The sequence below is a fragment of the Pteronotus mesoamericanus genome, unplaced genomic scaffold (genome assembly GCF_021234165.1).
Source record: "Pteronotus mesoamericanus isolate MK-2021 breed Mesoamerican mustached bat unplaced genomic scaffold, CSHL_Meso_final scaffold_118, whole genome shotgun sequence".
NCBI lineage: Eukaryota > Metazoa > Chordata > Mammalia > Chiroptera > Mormoopidae > Pteronotus > Pteronotus mesoamericanus.
The window spans coordinates 2814348-2842213 of record NW_026555301.1 but is presented as its reverse complement, the minus strand read 5'-3'; the positions used below and the strand labels follow the sequence as shown (position 1 = coordinate 2842213).

Below are 27866 nucleotides of genomic sequence, written 5' to 3'. Positions count from 1 at the left end.
CAAAACTCCAAAGAGCTTTTTGTTTATGTGGGATATTAAGTACTTATATTAGAAATGAAAATCTTTAGGATTTGTCAGCATTTTTCTTTTTTTCATTTATAATTTGAAAATCTGTAACAGTGTTTGGCTTTTAAAAACCTTATAGTCTCTACACTTAAAATATTTTATTTCTTTTCCTTAAACTCTGATTGGTCTCAGTTATGCTACAACTTAACTGTTATCACAATACTATAGAAAAATGTTCTGTTGCATAAGACAGGTTAAGGCACTCTATTAAAATCAATAAAGCTAAGACAGGATAAGGCACACTATTAAAATCCATACAACAAAGAGGAAGATAGCCTTCATCATATTTTTGCTAATAAATTCATGAATAGGGTCACATCAGAAACCTTGGAGGCCTGAGGGCTGTGGGTTGATGTATTCAAAGTGTTGAAGGAAAAAAGCTGTCAGCCAAGAATCCTATATCTGGCAAAACTGTCCTTCAGAAATGAGGGCGACATTAAGACATTCCCAAATGAACTGTAAGTGAGAGAGTTCTTTACCAATGGGCCTGCTCTACATGAAGGGTGTCCTTTAGGTTGTGATGAAAGAACATTGGACATAAATGACTGCCTTATGAAGAAATAAAGATCACTACCAAGTGTCAATACATGATGACTATTAAAGCTATTGTAATACTGATTTTTGACTCTACTTTTTGTTTTATACTTCTTTTGAGAGACTAATGTGTTTTATTAAAAATTAGTATTTGTTTTTGGAAACACATGCATAAAGATGTGCTTTTATAATCAGGGGGTAGGGTCAGAACTGCAATAGTAGAGGTTTTTTGTTATTGAAGTTAAGCTGATATAAATTCACATGAGTATTAATACCTTTAGGATGTCAAATGTAATCCCACAGTAACCAGAAAGAAAATAGCAGTAGAATATACATAAAAGAAAATGAGAAGGGAACTAAAGTGTTTAACTATAAAGTCAACTAAATGCAAAAGAAGACAGCCATGTATGCGGTGTGGGACAAAAAAATTATAAGGCATAAGGAAAGCAAATGGCAAAAAGACAGAAACTCTTCCTTATAAGTAATTACTTTAAAAGTAAATGGATTAAACACTCAAAGAACAGATTGGATAGAAAAATGATCTATTTGCTATTTATAAGGGAATAACTTTAAATCCATAGACAAAAAAGGTTGAACATAAAAGGATGGAAAAAGTAGTGCAGACTGATAGTCATTAAAAGAGAACAGAGGCAGTGGTACTAATTTCAGACAAAATTGACTTTAAAACAGAAAAGCTTACAGGAGACAAAAACATTGTATATTAATTAAAGGTTCATTGCAGCAAGAAGATAAAGCAGTGATATTTGCATGCCTAATTGACAGGCCATCAAATATAAGAAGCAAAAATTAACAGAACTGAAGGGAGAAATAGACTGTTTTACAGTACATATGGATAGAACCAAACAGAAGATAAATGAGGAAATAGAGGACTTGAATAACACAATAAACCAATTATATCTAACAGATATACATAGGACCCTATGTAACAATAGAATATATTGGGTTGGCCAAAAAGGTCGTTTAGTTTTTTTCTATATGATGGTTCTAGTACAGCACTACAGCATAGTGTTTAACTTCATGCGAAACAATTTTGTTTGATTGTACTGTGATAGATGTCTTATCATCATGCGTTTAAAAAAATTTTACCCAAACTGGTGGATTTTTGTGCAGCCATTTTATTTATTTTTATTTTTATTATTATTTTTAAGATGTTCATTTATTTTTAGAGGGGAAGGGAGGGAGAAGAGAGGGAGAGAAATAACAATGTGTGGTTGCCTCTCTCACGCCCCCTACAGGGAACCTGGCCTGCAACCCACTCATGTGCCCTGACTGGTAATGGAGCCAGGGACCCCTTGCTTCCCAGGCTGGCATTCAGTCCACTGAGCCACACCAGCCAGGGCTGTGCAGCCATTTTAATATTGAAGATGGAAGGAGATATACAACATTTTTGGTGTATTTGTGCTTTATCACTTTAAGAAAGGTAAATGCAACTGAAATGCCAAAAAAGATTAGTACAGTGTATAGAGAGGGTGCTGTGACTGGTTGAATGTGTCAGAAGTGATTTGTGCAGTTTCTTAGTACCGTAGACATTTTGGCCAAATAATGCTTTGCTGTGGGGTTCTCTTATGCATTGGAAGTTGTTTAGCAGCATTCCTGGCTTGTTCCCACTAGAAGCCAATATTGGGAGATAGTTGACATAACTCACAATATCCAAATCAATAAAGTTATTAGTGAAAATGAAAAGGTGTCTTTAATTTTATAGAAAAACCATATAGACTTTTTGGCTAACCCAGTATGTTTTCAAGTGGGTGTGGACATTGTCCAGAATAGACCATGTTAGGCCACAATTTAAGTCTAAATAAATTTAAAAGATAGATACTGTACAAAGTATTTTCTCTAGTGACATCAAGATGAAGTTAGAAATCAAGAGGAAAATTGGAAAGACATGATTTGTGGATATTAACACACTCTTAAAGAACCAATCGGCCAAAGAAGAAACCACAAGGGAAATTTAAAACTACTTACAGGCAAATAAAATGAAAACACAACATAATAAAATTTATGGGACACGAGCAAAGCAGTGCTAAAGGGTGGGAGAGATTTATAGCAAATATTAGAGAAGATCTTAAATCAACAACCTAACACACTAAACCCAAATGTAGTAGAAGGAAAGACTAAATACTAGAACAGACAGAGCATAAGCTAGATTGACAATGGAAAAAAAGGAAGGCTTATAGTACTAAAATCAGAAATGAAAGTGGGATGTTGCTACTGATTATACGGGAAAAAAAGGGAAAAAAAAGGAAAGTAGTTCTGTGAACACTTGTACACCAACAGATTGGATTGCCTGGATGAAACTGACAAATTTCTAGACACAGAAACTGTCTAAACTGATTTCATCAAGTTTGGCACTGGTAACCTGTGTATGGTGACTGGAGGTGTTAAGCTGGAAAGAATTGGCATAATAACCAACAGAGAGAGAGATACACCCTGTTTTTCTTGATGTAGTTTGTGTAAAAGAAGTCAGTGGTGCCCTGGCTGCTGTGGCTCAGTTGGTTGGAGTGTTGTCCTGAGGACCCAAGGATTGCAGGTTCAATTCCCAGTCAGGGATCATGCTTAGGTTGCAAGTTCAGTCTCCAGTTGGGGGATGTGTGAGAGGCATGTGATTGTTGTTTCTCTCTCACATTGAAGTTTCTTTCCCTCTCTCCCTCCTTTCCCTTCTCTAACTGTGTCCTCAAGTGAGGATTTAAAAAAAGAAAAAAAACATGCCAATGGCAACAGCTTTGCCACCCAGCTCTCCAACATTTGTTATTGGCAAAGGTAACAAACCATGGATTTACCTTCCCTGTGGAAAGGGTATCTGCTTCATCATTGCTAAAGAGAGAGACAAGAAACTGGTGGCCAAAGAGAGCAGTGGGCAAGATGAGCTCTAGATAACATGATTGGAAAAGCCTTTTTACTGAAAGATAATTCAGCATGGAAAAAAAGTGATTTGGTATGAAATAGAAAACCATACTTATAAGGAGATTGAATCAGTTATGAAAACCCTCCTGCCAAAGAAAAGCCTTGGACCTGATGGCTTTAGTGGTAAATTCTGACAAAATATTTAAAGAACTAACACCATTCCTTAAATTCTTTCCAAAAATAGAAGAGGGGAGACATGTAACTCATTCTATGAGGCCAGCACTGTTCTGATACCAAAACCAGACAAACACTCCAAAAAAGAAAACTACAAAGAAGTATCCCTTCAGAACAACACCATAATCTTGAAAAAAATACCAGCAAATCAGATTCAGTAGCATATTAAAAGGATTTTTACCACTACCAAGAGGACTTTATTTCAAGAATGCTAGGACGGTTCCACATTCAAAAAGTGATCAGTATAATACACCACATTAACAGAATGAAGGGAAAAGACCACATGACTGTTTCCTTTGGTGCAGCAAAAGCCTTTGACAAAACTCAACACCCTTTCATGGTAAAAACTTTCAACATTAGGAATGGAAGGAAATGACCTCAACATAATAAAAGCCATAACTTGCAGTAAACATTATACTTAATGATGAAAGACTGATGACTTTTCCCCTTAAAATCAGGAACAAGGCAAGGATGCCCACATTCACCACTTCTATTCAACATAATACTGGAAGTTCTAGCCAGACCACTTCTGCAAGAAAAAGAAGTAAAGGACATCCAGTTTGGAAAGGAAGGAGTAAAATTGTTTCTCTTGCAGATTATATGATCTTATATGTATTGTAGAGAATGTGAAAGATTTCGTACCATAAAAACAGTGAAAACTTACTAGTGCTAATACAGGGTCCAGCAGAAGTAAGGCCTGCTTGAGTGTGGTTGGTAGGGTAATATGGGTGTAATAATTTATAGTTTTAATTTGAACATTTCACATACATTGTCGTGGTGTGCTTGAGTGTGATGCTGTTATGTTACAGAATTACATGCTCATGATTTTGTAATAAAAGATTTTGTAATAAAAAGGGGCATTTTTGTCATACTGTATTTTGACAAAATTGCAAGATAGAAAATGAACACACAAAAAACCAGTTATATTTATATATAGTAACGAACAATCCAAATAGGAAATTAAGAAAACAGTTCCTTTTACAGTAGTACTAAAAAGAATAAAATACTTAGGAATAAATTTAACTTGGTAAGTGAAAGACTAAAACATTGCTGAAAGAACTTAAGTGGAAAGACATCAGGTGTTCATATATTATTTTTAGGATGGCATTAGTACCCAAAGCCACCCACAGATGCAGTGCAATCCGTAATCAAAATCCCAATTACTTTTTTTTTTGCATAAAGAGAAAAACTTGTCCTAAAATCATGGGACCCTGTGTAGTCAGAACAATCTTGAAATCTCAAAACAGTTGGCAGTCTTCCACTTCCTGAATTTAAAACTTGGTACGATAGCTACAGTAATCAAAATAATGTGGTATTTGCATAAAGAGTGGATGTGTAGACCAGTGGAATAGAATATAGAACCCCAAAACTAATCTTCATATACATGGTAAATAGAATTTTGCTAAAAGTGCCAAGTCTATTCAGTGGTGAAAGGATGTAGTGTCTTCAGCAAATGCTAATGGTGCTGGGAAAACATCACCTGCAAAAGAATGAGTTGGACCCTTACCTATCACCATATATTAAAAAATAATTTAATCAAAGACCTAAAATTTTGATACTCTAGAAAACTCTTAGAAGAAAACGCAGGGGAAATTCTTGACAGTGGATTTGACGGTGATTTTTGTGGGTAGGACACCAAAGGCACAGACAGTGACAGAAAAAATAGGTAAATTGTAGTACATCAAAATCAAAGCCTTAGTGATTCAAAGGACACTATCAAGGAGAGTAAAAAGAGACCCACATAATGGAAGAAAATACTTGATAAGAATAATATTTAGAATTTTTAAAGAACTCCAGCTCAACAACAATTAACAAGGAACCCTATTAAAAATGGGCACAGGACTGGAATAGGCATTTCTTTATTATTTTTATTTTTTAGAGAGAGGGGAAGTGAGGAAGAAAGAGGAAGGGAAACATCGATGTGAGAAACATCTATTGGCTGCCTCTCATATGCACCTTGACCAGGGACCAAACCCAGACTGAACCCACAACCTTAGGCATGTGCCCCAACTGGGAATCAAACCAGTGATCCATTGCTCTGTAGGTTCAGCACCCAACCAACTGAGCCACACTGGTCAGGGCTGAAGAGATATTTCTCCAAAGAAGATGTACAGTGGCTAATCCACACATGAAAAATGCACAACACTACTAGTTATCAGGAAAATACAAGTCAACAAATGAGATACCACTTCACACTGATTGTGATGACTAGTAAGAAAATGCAGAAAAACAAATGTTGGCAAGGATGTGAAAAAACTGGAACTGTTTTGTATAGCTGGTGGACATGTAAAATGGTGCTGGTGCTATAGAAAGCCATTTGGTTGTTCCTTGAAAAGTTACATAATTATCATATGTCCTGGCAAGTTCATTTTCATGTACCCAAAGCTTTGAAAACACGATATCAAACTGATAGTCCTGCACTATTGTTCAGAGCAGAGTTATTCACAACAGTCAAAAAGTAGAGACAACCCACATGTCTAACAGGTAAATGGATTAGCAAAATAGTGTATACATACAATAATAATATTCATCACATGAAAGAATGAAGTTCTGTGTGCTGCAATGTGGATGAACACAAATATTGTATGATCCCACTTACATGAGCTATTTCGAAGCGGTAAGTTCATGTGGACAGCAACTAGGATAGATATTACCACGGGTTTGGGGAACAGGAAATAGGGAATTACTGTTTTAATCTGTATAGAGTTTGTTTGCCATGATGTAAAAGCTCTGGAAATAGATAATGGTGAAGGTTGCACCACTGTGTGATGTTCTTACAAATGAGGGTGGTAAGATCAGTAGCTTTTTTTTTTTCTTCAGACAAACCCTTCCTCTCAAATAAAAGCCACACTGCTTTCTGACAGATCTCTGACCTTGAATGTGATTTCATAGTTATGTTGAGGTTGATAAACAGCAAATGGGGAACTGAGAACCTCTATTCTAAAGCAACTGTCTAAACCAAAGAGGAATAAAACTGTCAACTATGCAACACCACCTGTTAGTGTGTTCAACTATGCAGTGTGGTATGGTGGGAAAGCACAGGAACCTAAGCTAGCATTTATGGAATGTTTGTCCCTTTTCCTTTTTCTGGTGGTAGTGCAAGTCCATTGTCAGTTACTATGTAGCAGTGATACCCTTAAATCTTATTATCTGAAGCAGGCTGTGCTTGGTGATTTTGTGACACAGGTGGATGCTTATTTAGCCAAAATCTTGCAAGCAGAGTTTGAGTCCCTTTAAACCTACTCTTTAATAATGCAACCTATTTCATTTTGATACTGAAAAGTGATTTCAAACTTTTGACATTCTGTTCTGTCACTGTTTCCTCAGCCTAAAGAGCTAGACATAGGCTTGAGCATTACACTTCCCCATATTACCTGAAACTTCAAGTGGGTGAAGATTGTTGGGTGTTCATATCTACCCTGGTGTGATGGTTAATTGTATGTGACACCTTAACTAGCCTGGGATGTCAGATATTTGCCTAAAGTCTTATTCTGGGGATATTTGTGAGGGTGTTTGTAGGCAAGATAATGATTTGAATCTAGATTGAGCAAAGCAGAGTGCCCTCATCCAAATCATTGGAAACCTGAATACAACAAAAGGCAAGAAAGAATTCACTCTTATCTGAAGGTTTTCTGCTTTTCAGACTCAAACTGGATCTTACTTCATCAGCTCTCCTGCTTCTCAGGTCTTTAGACTACAGATCTTGGGACTTCAGCCTCTGTAATCATGTGAGCAAGTTCCTTATTATAAATCTCATGTATATGTTTTATATACTTATACATTGTTTTATATATGTATATATAATCTCACATATATGAAGTTTATTTTTAACAACAGATTTTAAATCTCACTTGAAGGTAACTGGCAAAACATGGGCTTTTATATGGTGTCAACAGATCCATTAGGTTGTCCCTCTGTTGGAATGGTTTTGTTGCTTCTCTTTCTCTGGAGAACCCTGACCGATACCCCTGGCATTAACAGAATCTTACCCATCTATGTTTGTTTGTGTAAGTACAGTCTATGATGTTCACACAATGATGGAGTCACCTAACAATGCATTTCTCAGAAAGTATCTCCCTTGTTAAGCAGTGCATGACTTGTATATTAAGATAGTCACTGCTGTATTATTGCTCTTCCTAAGTGCTGTGATTAGCAAGTCACCTGTGGGGTGATATTTTGATGCCATGTGGATCTATATCTTTAGTTCCCTACCTTTCACCTTTCACCTATTGTATGAGCATCATTGATGATCTTTACCTGAACGTTTTGTTTTTATTAAGGGTTGCAAAATGACTTTTTTTCATATGTCCATTCCTTTTACATGCCTCTGGCATTCATCTGTTAAAAAGTTCTTCCTTGTAGTACAATTCCTATTAAAAAGGCATCCTACATTATTTTCTCTAATTACAGATTTTTCTGAGTGAGGAATTGTATGAGATACTCATCTTTATTAAAATAATCTTACTTGTTAGGATTTATACATTGTAACATTTTTAGTAGCTGTTTATAAAATCATGGAGCCAGAAAGCAATTATGTAGTATACTTAGTTCAGTCTTATACTTGCAGTCCTGATGGATGACCTATATCATCTGCTTCCCATGAGAGTATTTACCCAGTGCTTCTTGTGAATCCTATTTTGTTGAGCAACTGATAGTTATACTGTTTTATTGATTCAAAACTTGTTTATTAAACAAGTGGTTCAGATTCTGTCCTCTAATGCAATTTGGCAAACATTAATTTATTACATACTGAGGCTGCCGTGCTTGAGGTTCTGTATTCAGTGGAGCACATTAGAGTTAATGTTAATTTTTTGCACTTGTGTATGCGTATAGGTAGAGAGGCCAGCTGAAGACATTTCATTTCAGGGGGTGTTATTTGAGATAGGGTTAGGGAGGATAGGTGGCTAAGAGTGAGAAGCAGGGATGGTGAGGAGGGAAAGGAAGGTTATTCCAGTTAAAAATAGTGTCACTGGCAGTCAGAGGTAGAAAAATGACTGGAAAGGGACTGAATTTGGCAAAATGAGAAAGTTGTGGCTGGAGGAGCTGTTCATTACAGATGTGCAATGAAACATGGTATGTGGTCAAAGCTGTCAGTGCACTACTCATCTTTCGCATTGGTTATAGCCATTATAACCAGAAGAGTGGGTTCTTCTTTTCTGTTGATTTACACCTGGGTCTGACTTGCCTGAGACCATCCACCTCTTGTTGCCTCCTAATGCCCAGTGCCTGGCACCACTTAACCACGCTGCATGTTGGCATTCAAAGAATTTCATTGAGAAACTGAGTGGTTCTAGCCCCTACTATGGATTGATTTTTTTCCCTTCAGTCAGGTGTTTTTCTTTAGTCTCATCAGGAGTTGCTAGGTTTGAGTCACAGAGCACAAAAGGGACGGGGTGCTCCTTCGAGGAGCTGGGGGCAGAGAGAGTGTGGAGAGGCTGGTTAAGGTAGAAGGGGAAGGTGAATATGGTGAGCAAATAGATAGACCTCTGCTGTGGTAGCTTTAAAAGGAGAGCTGGGGTCACACTCTTGAACTGGCTGGAAGAGTTAACCCACGGAGCTCAGACTTTGGTAGCTAATACTATGTATAGCAAAGCAAGCCAGAGTAGAGTGGCAGGAGCCGGGGGATAAGGAATACAGAGTCAGGAAATAATGAGGGTTCAAAATAGGGTAGTGCAAATGGTAAAGAAAGATCTGAGGACGATAGTATGGATGGGTCTAAATCAGATGTGATGGTTGGAGTTAAAAGAACGTAGGAAATAGTTTTGAGTCTGAGAACAGTAGGGAATGTGTCTCTTAAGAAGGACAGATTCAGGTTTCTCTATGTAATATGAAAACATGACAGATATGTGTGTAGCAGATAATGAAAAAAAAGCCTTTAATGTTTCTTTTGCTTATAAGCCAAAATAAATGTGCTATCTTAACCCTAAAAAGAAAAAGAAGGAGAAGGAGAGAGAAGAAAAGAAAAGCCTCAAGTGGAATCCACATTTGGTATGCTGAACTAAAGCAACGCAAGCTCTGTTTCTTTAATGTTATCTTCTTATATATCTGCAAACCCTCTGACTACCTTTAAAAAAAAAAAAAGAACAGCTTAAATGAGATATAATTGCTGTACAATAAACCATACATGTTTATACTATACGTTTTGAGTTTTGATACATGAGGTCTGGCTGGAAAAAGTCCACCTATTGTTAATATGGCAAGAACGGTTTGCGTGACATCCATGTAACCTGGGAGTCGAAAGTGGACTGGAATATGCATGTGTGAACAGTAATTTCACTGTACTAGTCAGTGGGGGGCGGTAGATGCCATTGAGTGAACATGTGTACTATGTGGCCATCACATTCAAAATGACTGAGTGAGTAGAGCAATGAATCTGCATCAGATATTTCATTCAGCTTGACCATTCCTCCCCAGAAACTATTCAGAATGCTGCAGCTATGGGCAACTGGTGATTGGCAGCTTCATTATGACAACGCACTTGCCCATGCATCATGTCTCTTGCAGTTTTTTTTTGGAAAATCATCCAGGTGACTCAGCCTACCTTCAGCCCAGATTTGGCACCCTGCACCTTCTGGCTTTTCCTAAAACCAAAATCACCTTTGAAAGGGAAGATACTTCAGACCATCAGTGAGATTCAGGAAATACAACAGGGCAGCTGATGGCAATTGGGAGAACTGTGTAAGGTCCTAAGCTGCCAACTTTGAGGGGGACTGAGGTGTCATTTTCCTGTGTACAATGCCTCTTGTATTTTATTCAATAAATGTCTCTATTTTTCATATTACATGGCTGGATACCTTCTGGACAGACCTCGTATGTATGTATCTGTGAAATCATTGCCACAATCAAGATAATACACAAATTCATTACCCTCCAAGTCTCCTAATACCCCTTTGTAATTCCATCCTCCTGCTTACTGCTCCTTCCTTACCCATCCCCAGGCAACCACTGACCTGCTTTCTAGTTTACATTTTCTGGTATTTTATATAAATGGAGTGTGTGTATGTATGAGAGGGGACCCAAAAAAACTCAGAATTTATTTCTTACATGCTTAAACTTCAGTCACCTTCAAAGTACTCTGATCCCAAGCCCTTTGGTTGGTCTGTTATCCTAAAGTTCCTCTCAAATCTGAGTAAGAAATAGATATGAGCCCCTTTTGGGAATGGGTATTGGGAACACCCCTGAAGGCCATAGCATTCTGACCAGCCTCTGTGTGACCAGCTCTAGACTATTTGGAATCTTGTCAGACTGAACCTTCTGAAGATGGACCAAACATGCTAAAACTGCTCCAATTTTCAGTCCCACCAACAGTGCGCAAGGATTCTTTAAAGATAACAGACACTAATTTGGAAAGCTAGGCAGCTCTATGTTCATTGCAGTATTATTTACAGTAGCCCACATATGAAAACAACCTAGTTGTCCATCGATAGACAAATGGATTAAGATGTGGGGTATGTGTATGTGTTTGTGTATATACATATGTACAATGGAATGTTGTGCAGTGAATGAAATCTTGCCATTTGTGACAGCATGGGTGGACTTGGCTCATCCATGCAAAGTGAAATAAATCAGAGGACAGATACTGTCTGGTTTTCACTTACAGTGGAATCTTTAAAAAAACAAACAAACAGATTTAGAGACCAAAGGGATTGTTGTTAGAGGGGAGAGGTTAGTAGGGGGTTGCATTATTAAGGTAAAGGGGAATATAGTCAATTACATTGTGATAAGTTTGCATGGTGACAGATGATTACTAGAATTATTGCGATGATCACATTGTAAGGTATACAAATGTCAAATAATTATATTGTACACCTAAAACTAATATAAGTAATATAATATTGTATATCATCTATACTTAAAAAACTTTGTTAGAAATTAGTTGACTAATCTGGGTGATGGGTATTGTTAAAAAATAATTTTCAAGAAAAGGTGAGATCACGATTGTCACTTAAATATGAAATGAACACATGTCAAAGGTCTTGTTTAACTCACTAATTGAGGAAAGTGGGGGGAAACTGTTACTACCAGTAAAGATCAGATATACATGTAGGTCATTAATGTTGAAAGGAACATGCAAATGGACACAAAACTTATTTTCCACAGGGGAAGGTTACTGGATAGAATTCATTTGCCTATCCATAGACAAGTGTACAATTAGTTCTCTGCAACTTACAGTTAGTTAAGGGCAATGAAAGTTTATAGTCACAAAAGGAAGTGCTCTAGAATTTAGATTCTGCATAATACATAGTTTCCTTACATTGGAAGACATTCTATGCTATTTTTAATTTGAAGTTTCCTTGCGCAATGAGAGTTTATAATACTGCTCTCTGTACTTTTTTTCTTTCATATTAAATTTTTAAAATATTTTAAATATTTGTTTAAAATGTTTTTGATGGGGTCACTTTATGAGTTAAAGCCCCAGTTGTTACATATTACACTTAATTTGCTAATGTATTTTGGTGGCATGATATGACTTTTTTTTTTTTTTTTTAAGATTTTACTTATTTATTCTCAGAGAGAGGGGAAAGGAGAGAGTTTGCTTCTTGCACACGCCCATACCACGGACCCGGCTGCAACGCAGGTGTATGTCTTGACTGGGAATCGAACCAGCGACTTTTTGCTTTGTGGAATGCTGTCCAACACCCGTCAGGGCAAGATGTTTATTTTAAAGCTGATGTACTTGGAAGCGTTTTTTGCTTCAAATATCTGTTCTGAGGATGATAGCCACTGAGCCTTTGCTCTTTTGACAAGTTGACAGACTTTTAGTATTCTTGTATCTCTAGTATTTGACTTGGAAGAAGTACTCAGAGGTTAAGGGTCTACCTTGTAGACCCTTAAATGTTGTCAGAGTTTGCTGCTCGAACTTGTATTTCTCCTAGGGGTAACACCCTTTCCCCCCTTCTAAGGTCAGAGAGAGAGAATTGCTGTATAGCCACAGTTTTTGTTTCCTTTGATCTTATTCTTTGAAGAGTTAGGGAGATTGGGGTGATCTGATGGTGAAGAGTTGAAACTGAAGTTTATGTTTTTGAAGAAGCAAACCAGTCTCCCAGGTAGAACATCTTAGGGACTAAAAGGTTCCTGGATACCCTGGAGCCTCAGGAACCATTGAGTGAATCCTTCTTATGCTCTTCATTTAAAAGTGAGGGGTGGGCTGCCATGCAGGGAAAGCCTGGTAGGGGCCTGTTGATTGGGAATAGCAGGAGTGCCGGGGAGGAGAGGTGGCATTAATGCAGCCCTGACACTTACAGCCTGGTCTTTGGCCACAGCTTGTGTTAAGATGGGGACTACTAGGCTGCCTGGCTTTGGTGCTCCACCCCACCCTCACTTGAACCTTTTTGTCTTGGTCAGCGCTGGTTGAATCTGTCGTCATTAGTCCTCACCCTTTCTCCACTAGAAGAGAAAAGGACACCTTTGCTTTTCATCTAACAGAACTCCCTTTTGCCTCTTCAACTACTTTCCTTCTTTCTTAGTGGCAGTACTCTACAATATTACCTAGGCTTCCCTATTTCAGAGCACTGGGTCATGCATCCCGTGAATGGTGGTGGTTAACTTTTTGGTATCTAACGTGAACAAGCATGATAATGCATTTTGCATTATTTGCAGTACTTGTTTTGGAGCTTAAAATTCTAAGTGGAGACAGATTATCATTTGCCTGACTTGATTTCTTTTACTTTGGCATTTTGTTTCAGGAAATGGTCAGGAAGAAATTGCTTTGGAATATAAATCTAACATGAAATACCTCAGTGCACTATGGTTCTAATTAGAATGTTTGAGAATAAAATATGGGACTGTCTTAACAAAATTGCTATGCAGTTTGTAAAGAGGACTTTCTCTGATCTGATGAAATTATCTAGACTGTCCCTGGCACCTAATCAGAGAAGGATTTTAAGATTTGATTAAGTTTTCATAACTTTACCTCACTTAGCAAGTAATCTATAAATCTTGTGTCTGTTGATCAGTGCAATCAATTTCTGGTCCTTAATGTTCCATCTTAAAATTGTTGACAAAAGTGCATGTTTTGATTTGAACATTTCTTTGCTCCTCTGTTCACCTCGTTACTGTAAGCCAGTGATTTTTTTTAAACAATTAACTGAACCTCAGTTTCAGTGGCTACAAAGAACCTAGTATACTATTTAGTTTGAAGTGGTTATGATGCAGCCATTATGCTTCTGTAGTATCCTAATGAAAAATGTTAAATAATATGTTTTATGTTAAATAATACCTGAAGTTTTCCCTTGAAGAACCAGTATCTTTACTGTGTTTTCTTTATTTCTTTAAATATATTTTTTAAGATTTTATTTATTTATTTTTAGAGAGGGGAAGGGAGGGAGAAAGAGAGGGAGAGAAACATCAATGTGTGGTTGCATTTCGCATGCCCCCTGCTGGGGACCCATCCTGCAACCCGGGCATGTGCCCTACACTGGGAATCGAACTGGCAGCCCTTTGGTTTGCAGGCTGGCACTCAATCCACTGGGCCACACCAGCCAAGGTACTGTGTTTTCCAGAATGAAAGAAGAGAGGCCCTGTTCGGGTAACTCAGTCAGAGCTTTGTCCTAATATACCAAGGTTGTGGGTTTGGGCTGGGCACTGTCTGCAAAGTGAAAGGTTGCCGGTTTAATTCCCTGTCAGGGTACCTACCTAGGTTGTGGGTTCTCTCCCCGGCCGAGGCACCTCTGAGAAGCAACCGATGGATGTTTCTTGCTCACATCGATGTTTGTCTCCCTCTCTTTCATCCTCCCTCCCCCTCTTTCTAAAAATAAATAAATAAAATCTCAAAAAGGAAGAATCAGCCAGTGAATGCATGAATAGGTAGAACAGCAAATCACTTTCTCTTTCTTCCTCCCCCTCAAACCAATAAATTTTTTAAAAACTTACCTTTTTAAAAGAGTGAAGAAAGAACTAGGTAATCAGTAATGAAATAAATACTGGCCATAAATTGAAATGTGATATGCTTGAGGACTACATATTAATCCTAGTAAAAATGCTTCTTAAATGTTTAGACCAGTACTATACAATAAAGTTTTCTGGGAGGTAGGGGCTAGCCACGTGTGACTCCTGAACACATTAAATGTGACTAGTATGGCTGAGGGACTCTTATTTGATTTTACTTAATTTCATTTAAATAACCAGTTGTGGCTAGTAACTATTGTTTAGGTCCGCATAGGTCCAGACCAACATTTTTCATGGAAACTTCTTTCATTATAGCATTTGCCTTCTGACCCCTGGGACTCTGTAGACTTTCCCCCCCAATTGTTTTTCCTGCCTCAATGAAATTTAAAAAAAATCCTCACCCAAGGATATGTTTATCGATTTTAGAGAGAAAGGAGAGGGGAGAGAGAAAGGAACATTGATTGGTTGCCTCCCATATGCTCCCCAGCTGGGGATTGAACCCACAACCTAGGTATATACCCTTACAGGGGATCGAACTTGCAAACTTTTGGTGTATGGGCTGACACTCCAACCAGCTGAGCCACCCAGTCAGCGCTGCCACAATGAAATTTTAATACCACAAATATACCCTATATATCAATGTATATACCATGGCTTCTAGAGGGCCACCAACCATTGTTAATTCCTCATGGGAATCCATGGTCTAGACTAATCAAGGGTTGGCATTACAGGGAAGCTTAAGCTAGTATCAGTACAGTTGCTGGGCAAGTGTGATGACTATTAAAGCTAATAGTACCTATGTGTATAATTCAGAACTTAAAAGCTGGGTAAGTTTTTATAGGCTTGTAAAATCCTCAGTCATCCTTTTTTTTGTACTTAGGCAGCATTCTTATGTCATTGATGTGTTTTTAGTAATGGATGATACTTGTACAAAGATGCAGACATTTTAAGGGGTATACTAAATCTAATCCAGTTAGGTGGACAACCAGAAAGTTAAGGGATCTACAAGCCATGTTGCATGGAGAGGAGTTGGAAAAAATCAAAGAAGTTTTGATTGGTGATGGAGAGACTGGCTGTCTCTTAAGTCACTTTGCAGCTTCTGAAAGTGGAACACTGCACAGAAGGTAGTCATAATTCTTTAAGTATTCACACAGAAAATAGGTAATGTATCACTGTTGTGAAAAAAAGTAGCTCTTCTGATAGAGTTGATATTAAACGACTTTTAAGGACGTATTATGGTTGAATTATTTTAATTCATGTTTTTTTATTCATATTTCATGTTTTTGATCTCCTCCTCCACCTTCTAGAAGACTCTTGACATTTTATATAATACTGGTGTGGTGGTGATAAACTCCCTTAGCTTTTTCTTGGTCTGAAGCTCTTTATCTGTACTTCAGTTCTAAATAATATCTTCGTTGGGTAGTGTAATCTTGGTTGTAGATCCTTGCTTTTTCATCACGTCAAATATTCTTGATAATCCCTTCTGGCGTGCAAAGTTTCTGTTGCAAAATCAGCTAACAGTCTCATGGGAGCTCCCTTGTACATAACTAACTGCTTTTCTCTTGCTTTTAAGATTCTCTCTTTGTATTTTAATTATGATATGTCTTGGTGTATTAATTATGATATATTTTGGTGTCAACCTCTTTGGCTTCATCTTGAGATTCTCTGCACTTCCTGGACTTGTGTTTCTTTTAGCAGGTTAGAGAAGTTTTCTGTCATTATTTTTTTCAAATAGGTTTTCTTTTTCTTTTTTTAATCCTTACCTGATATGTTTGATTTTGATTTTAATTTTTTTAATCAATATTGTATTTTTTTCTCAGATAGGTTTTCAATTTCATGCACTCTCTCCTCTCTTTCTGGCACCCCAGTGATGCAAATGTTGGTATGCTTGAGGTTTTCCCAGAGGCTCCTAACACTCTCCTCTTTTTTTTTTTTTTTTTAATTCTCTTTCTTTGGCTGTTGTGATTGAGTGTTTTTTGCTTCCTTATAGTATAAATCACTGATTTGGTTCTTGGCTTCATCTATTGTACTGTTGATTAACTGTAAATTATTCATTTCATTTAGTGTATCCTTCATTTCTGACTGGTCCTTTTCTATGATGTTGAGGTTCTCACTGAGTTCCTTGAATATCCTTATAACCAGTGTTTTGAACTCTGCATCTTGTAGATTGCTTGTCTCCATTTTGTTGGTTCGTTTTTGGGGTTTTTTTGCCATTTTGTTCTGTTCTTTCACTTAGACTGTGTTTCTTTATCTCCTTGTTTTGGCAGCCTCCTGGCATTTGTTTCTATGTGTTAAGTAGAGCTGCTTTGACTTGTGTCTTGGTAGTGTGCCCTAATATAGTGGGTGTTCTGTAGGGTCCAGTGGCATAGGCTTCCCATTCCTCCAAACTGGGTACTTGAGGTAGGCCCCCACTTGTGTGCTGTGTACACCTTTCTCTTTTAGTTGAGCCTTGATTGCTGTTTACACATCAAGGGGAGGGATTTACGACAGGCTGCTAAGCTGCAAGGACTGGCAGCGACCACCAGCCACTGTAGAGGATTGGCTGTGCAGGTCCCACCCCACAGAACAGGAGTTATTTCAGTAGGACTCTGGTGTCACTGTGTTCACCCCTTGAGTGTCTTGCTTGTAGAGGTTTGTTGCGTGGTGGTACTTTGATATGGTCTGAAGCTTTCCACTGGGTGCACTGGTTCTGGGGCCTTCTGGAAGATGTAAGACAACGTGAGCTGCTGCTTGTGTTCCACCTGGGGCCACCCAGCATTAGCTACAAAGTAATCTGCAGATGGCTGCAACTTGTGCTGGGCTTGGAGGTGCCCAGACAGGGCTAAGGTATGACCCAAGGGTGGCTGCTGCTAGTCCTGGCCCTGGGTCCCCTTAGTGAGAGGTATAGGGCATACTGAGGCCAAATGCTGCTTGTTTGAGAGATTTTAGGGAAATATGAAGTATAAGCCAAGAGTGGTTATTCATAATGATAAGCTACTGGAAACAGCTTGGGTGGGCCTTGAAGGTAGGGTGCGAAGGGGCTTCGGGGGATCTCCAGAGCGGAGTGAACAGTGTGAACCCGGTTGATGGAGTCTCAGATATGGCAAGGGCTTGCCAGCCCTGTGGGGAGAGGAGGACTTGTGAAAGGAATGATGGCCTCTGCCATCACTTTCGTCTGGGAGAAAGCTGCCCCCCACCCACCTCAGCTCTCACCCTCATGCAGGGCAATCCAGTTCCTCCCTGTATGTCTGGTGCTTTTTGAGCTCCTGACCCAGCATTGGAACTCAGAATAAGTGATTTCGAGTAAGCCTAAGCATGGGCCTGTTAAGAGAAACTGACTGGGACTCCAGAGCTGTTTCCTCCAGCCTTAATCCCCCTGGTTTTTACAACCAGAAGTTATGGGGGACTTCTCTTCCTAGCACTGGAACCCTGGGCAGGGGTTGCCTAGTTGTGGGGCTGGGACCCCTTGCTCCTTAGCGGGGACCTCTTCAGTTGATTTTTATCCACCACACATGGGTGTGGGACCAGCGCATTGCTTGTTTCTACCCCTCCTACGATTCTTAATATGGCTCCTCCTTTAATGCCCCAGTTGTAGGACTTCATTCAGCCAGATTTCAGGAAGTTACAAATGATGGTTCTTCTGTAGTTAAGTTGTAGTTTTGATGTGGTTGTGCGAGGAGATGAACACATTTACCTGTCCCACCATCTTGACTGGAAGTCTATGGTTGAATTTTAGGTGCTTTGGTTTTGTTCTACAACTGGCCCCACTGTTACAGTATTACACCTGTAAGGAGTTGAAGTAGATGTCTGAATTTGGCCCCTGAGGTTTACAGTTTAACATTTTGAAGGCTACAAAACATAAAGCTTTGTTTAGTTTATACAGACTTATGATGGCCTCCTTTTGAAGTAAAAAGAGTATTTGCTGTTTCCTTTTGTAGGTTAACCCCAACATCCAGCCTAGTTATTGATACTTAATGGACACTCAGCAAGTATTTGAACTGAACTAAGTGTGCATCCTGCCCCCGCCCTTTCAGTTCATGGTTAGTGACCACTGTTCCTGAATAAAATGGGGACATGTGATTGGATATGCTTAAGTTATGATTAAATGAGGCATAGAAGATATCAGAACATAGGATATTTTAGACTGAGGTAGTACAACCAACATGACTTAGGATCATGTGAACAATAACCCATAGTCTTAGGGCTCATGTGCCTATATTGTCAGTGCAAAACAGTAGAAGCAGAGGTGACAAATCAGATGGGTATATGGGAGTAAATCACTTAGTGATCCAGTGCCGACTTCTCATTTCTGCCTTTTCTGCAGTTGTCATTGTCTATATCTTCCTCAAATGACGAGAGTCCTACAGTAAATAAATGTGACTCCACTTCAGTGCTTGCCAACATATGCATCATGCTGATACACTTCGTGAGTTCAGATAGAAGATGATAAATCAATGTGTGGTGTGGATTAGAAATAAAACTAGGATCAAAGGCACATTTCATTGAGTTGACATATGGATATAGCGTATATTATAAGGTTAGTGTGAGGGAATACACTAATGACATTTGAAAGGTGAAATAATACTTGTTGACTAGGTACAAGTTTTTCATCACAGGGAAGCTCTCATGTAATAATTATTGAATATAGTTCATGTGCCGCTTGGAATGCTAGGAGCTTTCTCAGGAGTATCTCATTTGTAGAGGATCCTCATTTTTCACATGAAAGCAGAGACATGTTTAAGTTCACATAGGTGGATGTGTTTGAGCTGGTATTTGAGCCCATGGTGATGATCCCAAAGCCCGTGATCTTTCTCCTCTTCTCCAGCACTTCCCCATGGGGATTGGCTTTAAATTGCCTTTGGGGACAGTTTCTAGCCAGCTTTCTCTCCCTCATATTCAGCTTAACCATTTAGCTATCTCCCTGAGAGTTTGGGAGTATATACTTCTGCTTATCATTTAGTAGGGGCTGTGATCTCAATTTCCTTAAGCAAATTTGAATGGGACAATCAAAGCAGAACTATAAAACAGGACATGGCCTGGTACCTTTCACTTAGACACCCTGTTGAACATTTGAGTGTTGGAGAAGCAGCCATTGTGATTCTTGTTGATTTAATTTAAGAGCCAGAACTTGGGAGCTGGACTTCTTGATTCAAATCCTCGCTCCACAGATGACTAACATATATGGCCTTAAACAAATTACCTCACTTTTCGATGTCAACAAGCCCTGAGTTCTAAAGAAGACTGCCATTTGAGCCCTAGCTAAATGGACAACATTGCATACATCAGAACAGTTCTCCCTTGTGACAGAAGCTGATGCCCAAATGGATGGGGAAGTTTGATGTCTCCTTCCTTTCCTCTGCATTGCAGTCAGTATGCAAAAAGTACCTGATAGTGTCGTTTAATCTACCTGGACTAGACCTAAGGGACAGTACTGCTTTAATGGCACTAAGTTCTGCTTATGGTAAAAGATTAAGAGTAACTGGGCATTCTGGTATCTAGCTATATACACCTTGGTGTGAACATATACCAATTTGCTTCTTTTTGCCATGGTAGACTCCAGTTAAGATGTGGAACGTTCCACAAAAATTACTGAAACTTGGTAAGGAAAAGGGGAGTGCTGAGGCATTTATTTATGTACTGCATAATCCTTCTAGATTTTTGCTTACTCCCCTCAACCTTTACTGCTAAAGGATCACAGAATAAAGGAAGTAATGGCTCTATCCTCTAAAGTGAGAGCACAGGCAACACTTAGTGCTATGTCTGCCTCAGAGACTTTGCCCGGGCCGGAAGTGTCAGCCAGCCTTTTCCGCTAAGTAATACATATGAGGTGTAATGATGGGCAAGAGGCTTAAAGTCTCTCCTTGTGCTAAGAAACTTAGAATCATTAGTCCTGGGTTAAGCCTATAAGACAACACTCAGGAGCAGCACTCTGGAACTGTGTATTTAAACTAAGAAGGACTGACGTTCTCCAGGCCCCTTCCTGGGCCTCTGGGTATGTGTGCTATCTGAGTAGTAGTTGTTTACTAGGCCCTGAAGCATGTGACAGGCACTGCTGGAATTGGGGATTCAGGGATGGAGAAGACTGCCTTCAAGGAGAACTTGCCTCTTCCTCTGCTCCCAGTTGGGTGATAGGCAGATAAACAGGTGGTTATGATTTAGTATGTTAAAAGGAGGCCCTGGGACCCAGAAGCTCTGGGGGCTTGGGGAGTGGTATCCTGGAAAACAAGCTCTTAAAACTTCTTAGACAGTCCCCCTCCTAGATGATCAGGCTCCTGAGTACAAAGGAGGAGGAATGGGAAGCTCAGCTGAGACAAGGCATTTGCGGGGTGGAAATTAGGCATATTCTGGAGAAATGTTGCAAGGTTAGACTGGATAACTCCATTGCATGGTTATCGGGAGCACCTGTGGCAGCCTGGGCTTTAGTTTTTGTGTACCCACTCAGGCCTCCAGACCTCCAGGCCTCCTGAGCATGAATTGGCGAATTCATGCTCACAGGCCCTGCCCCCACATCCCAACTGGCCTTAGAAAAAACTCTCTGGTTTCTGTGATGTCCAGCTGTTCCCCAAACCTGAATCTTCACAGTCTTGCCCTTTTTTCATTTAAGCTCCTGGGAACTTCTCTAAAGTTTGCAAGGGAATGAAAACAAGTAAAACATCATCTCCAATTAGTTTTGACACATTGAATCCTCCTCAGGCATTCCATGTACAGCTGTTTAGTCTTGCTTTTGAAAACATTTAATATTTCTGCTCATAGTGTTCTCTTCCTTGCTGTGCTACTCTTAAAAAGTATTTATACTGCCCTATACAATGATTGTGTCTTCTTGCCTACAGACAACAAACCTCTAGAAGGCAAGGCCAGCCATCATCTGTTATTTTTTGTACTGAACTTCATATCCTGTGAATGCTGGCATTTGCATTTTAGCACAGGCATCTAGGCTTAAGTTATAAAATCCTGGCACAAACATCATTTCTTCAGTTAACAATGAAACAAGATACCACTAAATACAGATGTATCTTTTATTTTTATTTTTATTTTATTTTTTTATATATATTATTGATTATGCTATTACAGTTGTACCATTTTTCTTCTCCCCTTTATTCTCCTCTGCTCTGCCCCCCCCCACAAATATCACCCCCCCCCCGCCGACCTTAGTTCATGTCCATGGGTCATATATACAAGTTCTTTGGCTTCTCCATTTTCTATACTATTCTTAACCTTCCCCTGTCTATTTTGTACCTACTATTTATGCTTCTTATTCCTTGTACCTTCCCCCCCATTCTCTGTCCTTCCCCCACCTGTCTGATCTCCATTTCTGTGATTCTGTTCCTGTTCTAATTGTTTGCTTAGTGTTTTGTTTGGGGTTTTTTTAGGTTCAGTTGTTGGTAGTTGTGAGTTTGCTGTCATTTTGCTATTCATAGTTTTCGATCTTCTTTTTCTTAGATAAGTCCCTTTAAGATTTTATATAATAAGGGCTTGGTGATGATGAACTCCTTTAAACTTGACCTTATCTGGAAAGCACTTTATCTGCCCTTCCATTCTAAATGATTGCTTTGCTGGATAGAGTAATCTTGGATATAGGTCCTCTGCCTTTCATGACTTTGAATACTTCTTTCCAGCCCTTTCTTGCCTGCAAGTTTTCTTTTGAGAAATCAGCTGATAGTCTTATGGGAACTCCTTTGTTGGGAACTGTCTCCTTTTCTTTTGCTGCTTTTAAGATTCTCTCTAATCTTGGGTAATATAATTATGATGTGCCTTGGTGTGTTCTTCCTTGGGTCCAACTTCTTTGGGACACTCTGAACTTCCTGGATCTCCTGGAAGTCTTATTTCCTTCAACAGACTGGGGAAGTTCTCCTTCATTATTTGTTCAAGTAAGTTTTCAATTTCTTGCTCTTCCTCTTTTCCTTCTGGCACCCCTGTGAATTGGATGTTGGAACGTTTAAAGTTGTTCCAAAGGTTCCTAAGCCTCTCCTCATTTTTGTGAATTCTTATTTCTCCATTCTGTTCTGGTTGAATGTTTATCTCTTCCTTCTGCTCCAAATCATTGATTTGAGTCCCAGTTTCCTTCCCTTCACTGTTGGCTCCTTGTATATTTTTCTTTATTTCACTTTGCATAGCCTTAACTTTTTCCTCCATTTTACAACCATACTCAACCATTTCTGTGAGCATCCTGATCAGCAGTGTTTTGAACTGTGCATCTGATACGTTGGCTATCTGTTCATCGCTTAGTTCTATTTTTGGAGCTTTGATCTTTTCTTTCATTTTGGTCATATTTCTTTGTCTCTGCGCACCTGTTAGGTCATCAGGAGGGGAGCCTTGGGTATTTGGCAGGACGGGGCAACCTAGGTCACTGCGTTGTGACTCTGTGAGGAAGAGTCCTAGAGGGAACAATGCCACTTGCTCAGCTCTCAGCCAGCTTTCAGTCACTTCCCCCACTACCCACAAGCAAATTGGACCCTTCCAGTGCTGATTCCCGGGGGAGTCATAGGACTCTGTGCATTCTAGGACCCTGTTGGTGTCTCCAACAAACTCTCCTGAGAGGTTAGGAGTTTCTCCCACTGCCACATCCCCCACAGAATTTTACAAGCAGAGGTTTTGAGGCTTTCTTTTCCTGCCCTGGAATCCTGGATTAAGCGGTCTATTTCACTGCCTAGCTGTTCCTCCTGGTTTATCCACATGCAAATGTGGGACCACCCTGTCTGCCAGCCACTGCCTCACCAGCCTCGTCCTCCAGCTGCCGCCTTGCCACATGTCCTCTCCACCTCGGCTGTCCATCTCCACCCATCCTACCGGTCTAGATGAATGTTTCTTCTTTAACTCCTTGGTTGTTGGACTTATATACACTTCAATTTTCTGGCAGTTCTGTTTATTTTTTGTTTTTAAATTGGTTGTCCTTCTTTTGGTTGTACAAGGAGGCAAAATGTATCTACCTACACCTCCATCTTGGTGGGAAGTTCCAAATATAGCTTTTAAAAGTAGATTGGATTGCAAGATTGCTCCTGGCCCTCTGGTATTGGAGGAAAGGGAAATATGATAAAATTCAACTGAGCTTGTATTTTTCCTAGTCTTAGAAAGACCTGTAAACTATTACATGGAAGTAGTTGAATGTGAATTTCAAAGTACATGTTCCCTACCAGAGATCTTCAAGTCTGTTAAAGCAGTGGCTTTTGAACTTTCCAGAATACAAATTGCTTCAGCAAGACAAGAATTTCCACAAGCCCTGTTCTCTGTGTCTCAGATGTGGGCTCCCTCTTTTGGCAGATTCCTCTCTGCGTTGGTCATAGCTTTGCCCCGCCCACACTATCTCTGCTTTTACTGGGCTTTTTTACTACCATGAAAGGTCCTTACTCAGATCCTTTATGCCTCCTATATTTTGGTCATTGTCCTCCACTCAATTTACATTTACTGTTTTAAGACATTTTGAGCATTAACCAAATAAAACACATTCTTGAGTAAAGACCATGTCTTTGTCAAGTTCATTTCAAACTTAACATGTCTAATTGAAATATAATTCCCTTTCAAAAAATTCTTGGCTCTTGAGCACAGCATTGTTTGCTCTCTTACCTCTCCCCCACATACAGTGCCACAATGCAGCAAAGTGGGTTGCCCACCTTGATTCAGTAGTGAAGTTCCTTTTGGGATGGCAGGAATGGAGATAGTCTTGCAGGTGGCTGTCTTCCTTCTCCACATTGCCCACAGGCTTCTGTGCTGTCAAAAAGACAACAAAATGGGGTATGGCCCTCTTGACTACTGCCCCACCTCTCCTACTGAGCCTAGGACTATAGAGCTTCAGCTGCCCTGGGCAGTGAAGGAGAATGTAATGGAAGCTGGCAGAAGGGTGGCTTGAGTGTCTTGAGTTCTGGGGAGGTGAAGAATGTACCTGTAAGTGAAGGGAGCATTTGACCTGACGGGAGTGAAAAAATCTAGCTACAGAGTAAAACTGGTGCTCTGGCAGTATAGAACCTAGATTTAAGGCTTTAGGATTAGTCTGAAACATAGTTGCATTAAATAGCCAGTTGAAGGTCAATTGAAGGTGTTCTAGGTAACTTAAACGGAGAACTGAATAATAAAAAGGCAAAGTCTGCTTAAAAATTAAAAGACTCTGGATTCCTTTGCTAAATGCCTGTTGTGTGTTCAACAGTAGTGATCATCCTGACCAATTGCTAAATTCTGCTTTCTAGTCTAATCCTGTATCAATTTCTAGAACACCAACACTATCCTGAGCTCCCCCCACCCCCCCCACATTACTTTATGATACCATAGAAATGGTTTTTGTCAAAGCCATGAACTCATCCTGTTCTTTGCTATACTGGTGGTCTTTTCACTCCTGCCGCCCTACCCAGCATGAGCTGCTTGCCTTCTTCGAGACTCGGGTCCCCTACTCTAGGTACTCCCAGAATTGTATGGCTGTGGCTTCCTACACTTTTGACTCCTTCACTTCCTTGTTACCTGCATTTCGTTTCTGTACCATCTGATCGTAGAGTTTCCAAACATCTCCAGTTTCATCTTCTTGTTCTCTCATTGGCGGGACATTTTTGCTCTGGTTTGAAATTATGACTTTGGTTTTAAGTCTCTAGTTTTCAAAACACTCAGTGATATTTCTCTTGCCTCTTCCCTGGGCTTAGAACTTTGAAGCCATTTTTATTTTTAACTCAAGCCAGTCTGTGACACCCCACTCTTTTTCCTCTTTCTTATAGCATTTACATTTGCTAACCCTTGGCCACACTTTAGCTCCCATCCCAAAGGACACACTGAACATCCTTAAACTATCCCATATGTAACACTAAGTTACCTTAACCTTTATGCGTCCCCAGATTAGATGATACAGGTAAAATGCTTAGCCTTGCCCTGGCTGTGTTGCTCGGTTGGTTGGAGCATCGTTTCATAAACCGAAAGATTGCTTGTTCAATTCCCAGTCATGGTACTTGCCTACGCTGTGGGTTCAAACCCTGTTTGGGACACGTACAGGAGGCAACCAGTTGATGTTTGTCTCTCACATCAGTGCTTCTCTCTCTCTCTCTCTCTCTCTCTCTTTCTCTCTCCCTCCCTCCCTCCCTCCCTCCCCCCTTTCTCTCTAAAATCAATCAATAAAAATTTTTTTTTAATGCCTAGCTTAAAGACGCACATAATGAGCGTTGAAGGGAAGCAGTTGGTGATGAGAGCTTACATACATCAAAATAGGTCTGTTTGAGCTTAGGCCTCTGTGTTGCTAGTCTTTCTTTGCTTATGTTATCTGTTTCTTGTGCCCATCAAGCAAACCTATCTTCTGTAACAGGTGTAACTTCCCCATCCTTCCACCTCCTGGTTTCGAGGTGATATTCAGAGTTGTTTTTATTCCTCTTATGACATTTTATGGCTATCTCCTGCTATTCTAGAATCATCGTACAGTGCCTTTTTGCCAGTTGGTATTGGCTGGATGATATTTGTTGAAAATTCTGCTCTTATTCTGACTTTTCTGTTTTTATGTTAAGCTCCTCTGAGACAGGACTCCAAATTCATACTCATATTTATTTCTCCCTTTCTCTATCAAACCAATGTTAAAAGAAGTTACCTGTTTTTATCAAAATTATAACAGTTTTTTATTTAGCCCCTCCTCCCCTTCTTAGTATTAGGTGTTTCTAACCTCAAATTTCAGTGGTAGCAAGACTAAACAGTCTTGCTAGTCCTCCATCCAGAGGCTGATTATCACAGGTAACCAGAGATGATTATTAGGCCTTAAGCTGGACTACATTTGCCATACAAATTTGTCAAAAATGTTTTTATTAATGAAAATAAACATACACTTTATTTTTCTTACAAACATTCCTAGTTTGTCAAAATTAATTGTAAATATAAATTGCATTTACAATTATTATGTAAAAGTCTCAAATATTTACAAAAGTAGTGAGAACAGTGTTGTGAACCATGTGCAGTCATAATTCAGCCTCAGTTACCAACCTGTTGTGCCATTCTTGTTGCTCATTTTTGCATTCCATCTCACCCTCTGTTTTATTTTGAAGCACTAAATGCCTTTTTTAATCTTGGTGATCAGCTTAGTGTAGTGGCTGAAATGAGGGTGTTTGTAGTCGGTCCTGGGCTCCAGTCTTACATCTGAGTATTTTTAGAAACCCAGTGACCACCTATGAGCTTCTGTTTTCTCATCTGTTAAATGAGAATTCAACCTTCTGGGTTTGATGTGAGGATTAAATGAACGACATTAGTAAAGTGTGTGGTGCAATACCTAGTTAAGAGCATATGTGGTAAATAGTACTTTTTCTTGCTATTTCATAGTCTGTGCTCTTCCACTGTTTGGGCCCTAAGACATTAATCTGATTCCTCAGTTTAAGGTTAAAAAAAGATCTACCCTACAACAGACACTACTGTTTACATTGACATCCAGCACTGTAGTATTGTATGATTCAAGATGCCTTCCCAGTCTCTCCCCTGTAACCTTCTCCAAAACCTTTGTAGCCATTGTTGCTTGCCGACCTCAGTCTGAGCTCGGAAGTTCATTGGTGTTAAAGGCAAGATGGGTCTTCTTTAATATTCAGGGACAGAGCATAGAATTTTTGGAAGAAAATGGGAAGGAGATGTTTCATGCTAGTTAAAGTATAGAATGGTACTTTTGAATCTGCTCAGAAGCCTACTACTTGTGAAACCTGTATCTCCATGATGCTTCCTTCCCAGTGCTATGTTTAGACTTAAATCACATTCTAGTAGATAAAAAAGGCAGGGACCATCAGGCAACTGAGAGATGTGTGGTTAAAATGTTTAACTCTACTAATGTAAGAAAAGCAGATAGAAATGGTTGACCCTCATTTCTAGCTACAGGCATACCTCGTTTTATGTACCTCACTGATGTGCTTTCTTTTAAATACAAATTGAAGGCAAGATCCTATACTGGCAAAATGATTGATTCATTTTAATGAGACACTTGCTTTGTTGTGGTGGTCTGGAACTGAATTTGTAATGTCTTTGAGGTATGTCTGTATATGATTAACAGTGATCTGTGCTAATGATAACTGGGGTATGGTGAAATGAAAATTCTAGTTCATTGCTGGTGGGAGGTGAAAATTATTTATTCTAGGAAATAATTTGTCAATATATTTCAAGAGCCTTCACAATTTTTATACTGTAATAACACATTTGTGAAATTATATACATAGTTTATCTCATCATAATTAAAACAACTGCATGCTTAATAAGAAAGGGAGTGGTTATCCACATGCTAAAATGTCATACAGTCACACCGTTAATCACATGGGAAGACATTTAATGTAGTAAAACAGACTGCAAAATTATAAACAGTATTATCTCAACCATTT

General features: G+C 39.3%; 1 protein-coding gene across 2 annotated transcripts in view; it reads left to right on the top strand.

Annotated features, from left to right (window-relative positions):
* The window catches only part of RAB7A (RAB7A, member RAS oncogene family), a 98271-nt gene that overhangs the window by 30319 nt on the left and 40086 nt on the right, over nucleotides 1-27866 (top strand). The window contains exon 2 of one of the 2 annotated variants that reach the window (XM_054587479.1): nucleotides 7343-7427. The exons of the other annotated variant lie outside the window; for it this stretch is intronic. The gene's annotated coding sequence lies outside the window, so the exon portion shown is untranslated. The remainder of the gene's footprint in view (nucleotides 1-7342; nucleotides 7428-27866) is intronic. 2 annotated transcript variants of the gene reach the window in all.